The sequence below is a fragment of the Embiotoca jacksoni genome, unplaced genomic scaffold (assembly GCF_022577435.1).
Source record: "Embiotoca jacksoni isolate LCO1_2020_lvr unplaced genomic scaffold, fEmbJac1.0.p SCAF_40, whole genome shotgun sequence".
In the NCBI taxonomy this organism is placed as follows: Eukaryota; Metazoa; Chordata; class Actinopteri; family Embiotocidae; genus Embiotoca; species Embiotoca jacksoni.
The window spans coordinates 850,837-857,027 of record NW_027185393.1 but is presented as its reverse complement, the minus strand read 5'-3'; positions in this window follow the sequence as shown (position 1 = coordinate 857,027).

Sequence of the window (6,191 nt, the reverse complement as noted above, 5' to 3'; positions counted from 1 at the left end):
TGTGTGTGGGAGGAGGGGGGGAAGGGGGTGCTTTGACTCATCCTCAGCATTTTAGAAAATTTTGTTACAGCCTAATTACAGACACTTGAATATGACACAACATACATGTGGACAGTGATTCATTATATTTACATTTATGTCAATTAGATTGTTATAAGATTTGGTATGACGTATACACTGGCCCCAACAAGTTAAGTACACGTGTATGGATTATACTCGTTCGATAACAACACATCAAAGCGATTGGTTCAAACTTGCAAACATCAACCGGCCTGGAATCAACTAGTTTCTGTAACAGATGTGAATTGAATTGAACTGAGTTTCCTCTGGAGCGAAATATTCCTTCAACAGGCAGCTGGTACGCTTCGGATCATTTTCCTGCTTAAAAGATCTGCTTCTGTTGCTTTAATATGTTTTTGGCATATTTTTTTTGAATTTGTATCCACAATACGCATCAGAACACATCCACAGAAACATAAATATATGATTTTTGTTTTCACTTGGATTCAAAGATCAAAGACTTCTTTTATGCACAACTGTTAAAATCAGTGTTAGTTCCTCCTGACAGGTGTCCCACATCAAGACGCCGATTAAACAACATGATCATTGCAAAGGTGTTCCTTCGACCGGTCAACTCTAAAATGTGCAGATTTATCACACAACAAGCCACAGATGGCACAAATATAGAGAGAGCGTGCAAACGGCGTGCCGACTGTTGCCCATGAATTGAATTTTCGTTTCACCACGATCAGAAGCAAGAACCAAGAAATGCAGCGCAGCACTGTGATGTTCACTGAGCACTGAGACACTGCAACCTTTATGAGGAAGGACTCAGTTTCATCACTTCATCAGAATCAGGACCTGAGTCACACATGTTGTTTTTGAGCAGTGGTCCAGGTGCATGTGCTCCGTGGACATGACCAGAGAGCACACATCAAATTTTGCGTCAGGCTCTGAATGTCGGCAACGGAGGCCCTTCAAACGCTTCAGGAAGTCTGCGGAGATCAAGCGAAGAGCCTGATGAAGTGTTTTGAGGGACATTCACGTTTCTGAGGGCCTGAACGTCCCTGAAACAAAAAATGCACATCGGGTGGCAGCACAAGTTTCCCTCCCACAACATCACAACCGTTGCTCCCCACCACTCCTGCTATCCGGATTTGGCTCCCTGCTACTTCTTTCTTTTCCCCATGAATTTGTCACAAACGTTGATGTTTCTCTGCTCCAGTTTCAGGTGCATGGAGAGATCGCAGATGTGCCGGATTAGTGCTCACAAAACCATGTGTGTGACTCAGGTGCTGACTGGAGTACATTTGAATACTATAGAGGGGTATGTTCATGCTTTCTCAAATAACAACCTGATTTATTTATTTCATCAGAACATCTTTAAAAGTTGTCTTAAATGTGTTTTTCTATGGATTAAATGACCGTTTATGTAATATTTTATGAACTAACCTAATGAACCTCACGGAAATTAGCTGATCATGTTCCTTGATGAACATTTTAGGGGGTCACAGAAATTCTGAGTGGACTCTGGAGTGATACACCACAGTGATAAATAATGACGAGAAATGATGGGCAGTGAGGAAACTGAAGCTGTTGTTAATAGTGAGGTGGAGCTATGCTAGGTGGAATTAGCCAACAGTGGAGCAGCTTCACAAAAAAGGTTACAACTAAACGTATTTAAGTTTACATTAACTTTTGGATGCTCCACTGCCACCCGTGAGAACTTTCTGTTCAAACATCATCAGAGGGCTCAGGAGCATGTTCACCAGCTTAAAGCTCACCTGATTCAACTCAATTGGAAAAAACTGACCGAGAAACTAGTTCAGATTCTGTCCGTCACCATCTTTGCTAGTTTGGAGCGGTGTGGAGCAGGAAGTGACCATATTTGGACAAGCGGGGGGAGGAGCCAGCGGTGGATCTGACCGATCTGATCGGAAACCTGACGATACTACGTCCCGCCCGCCGATAGCTGTAACCTGACTGCACCACAGGCCTGTCAATCAAACAGACACGCCCCCAAAAACAGGTCTTCTTGAATCTTCTTTTCTAATGAATGAGGGATTATTTTCAGATGGACCTCCAGAAAACTAATAAGAAGGAGTGACTTTAGCTAACAACACCGAGATAACTGATGGACACATTTTATTCACTTTGGATTTGATGAGAGAAGTTGAATGGGAGTCTATGGAGCCGGAGGCTTTTTGGAGACGACCTCTAGTGGCACTCACTGGGATTGCAGCTGAAGACACTTCTGGATCGGAACCATTTTACAGACCTGAAACTATGAACTCTTTTATATCCAGTCTGTGGTTTGGATCCTGTCGATTTGTTGTAGCACCAGATCTGTCTACATTGGTAACATACATGTCAATACTCTGCTGCTAGAGTTGTACGGCTGTTGACTCAGTTATTTTCCCACATATGTAACTAAATATATTATAGAAGAGATTAAACTATAATCTATAAGGCATGACTTGTTGTTACTGATCATCAATTGAGATTAAAAGCCATCAGTTATCTGCAGTGTTTGTGTCTCAGCATCTCTGACAATGATAACGCTTCGTGGAGAGGTCTCCTCCATCCATCCCATCCCCCACACAGTGCTCTTCTCCACAGCCACGGGCCACTGGCCTGAACCACTTCAGCAGCAGAGAAGTCAGAAAAATTATGCAGACGTCCCTGATGTGAACATGACCTATTTCGAAGCCCTACAGAAGCCTGCAGACCTGGCTGTCTTTCTGCTGCACTGGCCAATCGCCTGCACCTGCCTACACAACATGCTACATCCACATACTTATAGATCCCAGCTGTGTGTAGCTACAAATTGGCTTTAAATTCAAATGTGCATATAACTGCGGCAAATCTGATCCACAAATGTCCGGTCTCTGCGCTGCACTACCTCTCCTCTCAACATTTCTGCGCTTTTCTCTACACAGAAGAAGAGTCGTGTTTCCAGCAGCTCGCTGGTTTAGTTGTAGTTTGTAACAGTGCAGTTAAACCAGAACTCGCAGGGGTTTGAAACACAGCTGCAGTTTAAATTGCTCCCCACCTGTGGAAGAAGCTACCTGAATAGTTTAGTTTTGCTAAAACTGTAATTTCATCTAAATCACGGCTCAAAATGTGCTTGGTGGAATTTTCTGAAGCTTTCCAGTAAATCAAATATATAACAACAATTTTATTGGATTGTTTTTCTATGTCTTTATAAAGCCCTTTGAATTGCTTTGTTTTTTTGAATTGTCTGTTAAATGCAACTTTAATGTCTTCTTCATACACGATTTCTAATGTAGTTCGTGGCTCTGTAAAGCACCTTGAGCTGACATATGTCTGAATGGTGCTGCATAAATAAACTCGCCGTATTCTGACAGAACATGTGTATCTGCACTTGTGTTTGTTGACTGATTAATTACTGCTAAGAAGATTGTTCTAAATATTATATCATAGCACAGTCACTACTCTTGTCAACCTGCTGTACAATCAATACTCCGTCAATTACACAGTATTAGTCTAAAGTAAAACTTTAAAATGCAGTTCGTTGGACAATACAACTGATTATTTGTATCTGTGCCGTCTACATTTAACCAATCGGTTGCTGGTTCAATCCCAGGTCATGTCCACGTTCTGCTGAGGTAGAAAGGTGCCGTGTAAGTGCAGCTGATGCACATTTAATTCAAACCCTGGTTCAACCAGGTCCACAGCTGGTTTCAGTTAAACCTGAGATGGAGTAACCTCTACAGGACACAGCAGCTGGTTCAGACTAACCCACACGAGTAGTTTAAACTACAAACTACAGACCCACTGATGAGGTTTAAAGGATCACGTTACTTTAACCCAAATGACACAAATCAACCTCAAACTGCAGCTTTACTTTGTTGCTGTTTATCTTGTAACAGAGGCTGAATAAACTAAACTGTTCCTTCAGACTGTGGCTGCATGAAGCCTACAAGGTGAAACTTTATATTTTATATCAGCCTGACTATTGATTAAGAAACATCTGGACTGTGGTAAAGATAGTTTATATCGGAGGTTAGTTTGCACACATTAGAAATGTGCAAAGATCCCAGCAGAGTTTTCAAAGAACAAAAAACAAGGAGAGTCAAGAAAGTGACAATTTGAAGATTCGGACCCTTTCTGAACATAAAATTAGAACCAATCTGGAACAAATTTGTGATGTTTGTGTTCGTGCATCAATAGATTACAATCAAATGTAAAAACAGTGAAGTGACAATTTTTAAATGAACTGCTGTCCAGTGAACACCTGTTGTTCTGGTGCGTAATGGAGAAATTCAATTTCATAAACTGTCCATAATAATTTTTCTAAAATGCTACATTCAAGTCGAAGATAATCAGGTCTTAAACTCACAAAATGAAAGTACATGTTTACATTAGAGTCTGTACATCAGACAGAACCAGTCCAAGCCTTGTATTGGATCTGGAAACCATTTTCATGACCTTAAAGATAGAAAAATCATAACGAGGAACTGTTAAGGATAACGTTAATAAGAATCACAGATTTTGCCCAATATTTCCCAGGTTTTCTGTTCTATGCTACAAATCATTTTTGACAGTGAAATTGTCAAAGGAATTTATGTGACAATGTTTGGATAATGTTCAGCCTGTTATTTAAAAATACAAACTTTTACTTTGTTGTGACAGCTTGAAAAAAAAAGTTTACACATCAAATATATGGTAAATCTTAGACCTCAGAGAAAAATTGTAGATGTTCATGTAACGGTCTGTGAAAGGTGTTAGATACTGAAATTCTTGATTAAATACCCTCTTTGACTTTTACTGAAATTATTGAGCAGATTTTTGAGCTGTTATGACCGACATATGCATACTTCCTGTATAAGAATCTAAGAGATCAGAGTAACTAATAAATGGGTGCACCATGAAATAAAAATACTAATGTATGACTAGTACTCGTGCATTTTCCAGCTCATCTTATCTCTAATTACTCCACAGAACCTGTTGCAGGAGCTCACTTCAGCAGCACCTCGTCTACAGTATGTCAACAATGAAATACCAAAAGGTTTTTAATATAAACCCAAATAAATCTGAGCCACAGGACAGGAAACGTTATTTGACTGGATAGAAGCTAGCCAGGACCTTCTGTAACATTTTGTCATGTGCTGCCCTCATGTGGATCTTTTCAGCATCGTCCTCAATCAGACAAAAGACCTATTTCAAGCAGCTTTCACCATAAATCCCATCTGATCCACAGCTCTTTGCATTTACACCTGGTGTTACATGAGTTCCTAGCAATTTAATCTCATCTGAATATGCAAATTAGTTAGTCAGGTCAAAGTAAGGTCAAAGGTGCTGCTGTGAGAGCTCCATCATCTTTATTGTACATTGCTGACCTGAAGGAAGAAATCTTATGGGACTGATGTTTTCTCATCAGGACGTGGCCTCACTGTATACATTTGTTTAGTTAGTGAGATGTGATCAGTGAGTCTGAACCACCTCTGAATGTGGTCCGATCGCATTTCCATCCAAACGTGTTGTGCCTGTATTGAGGTGTTTTCCCGTATCCAGATACAGTACTTCATCCAGCGGGTCTGTAGATGAAGGGATGCTGAATTTAAGACTTTAGGACCACTTTGATGAAATTCCGTAAATTTCCAAAATCCATATCTTTTCAACCAACTATATTTGGATTTGAACCTGACTTTACATAACACATGCAAGAAATACTTCAATAAAATATTGTTTCATTGAAATATGGGATCCCATATTGACCCTCCTCACTGTAAAATGTTCCACATTTGTTTCTTTAGGATCACGACCATCAGGGCACATTTTGATGAGGGTTGATGAAAACGTTTGAGACTTCTCATGTTGTGCATGTCACCAGTTTCATGGCCGTAACGACACAATCGTAGCTCCGGATCACCAAACTTTGATCTGCTCAAGTTTCAGGTTCAGGGCTCCCAAAACGTGTGGAACTCAGGTGCTGATGAGGATTAAGCGACAAAACTTGGAATACTTCCTCACAGATTTGATATCTTCCTCCTGTTACGTGCCCGTCATGGTGCTACTTGGTGTTTTTGCACAACGGGAGCAGTCTCTGAACTTTTTAATCAGACCTAATAAATTTACATCTGAACTTTTTTGTTCAGATGTTTCAATATCACTTTGACAGAGTCCATTTAGGTCTTTGATGGATTTAAATTATTACGCACTTTTAT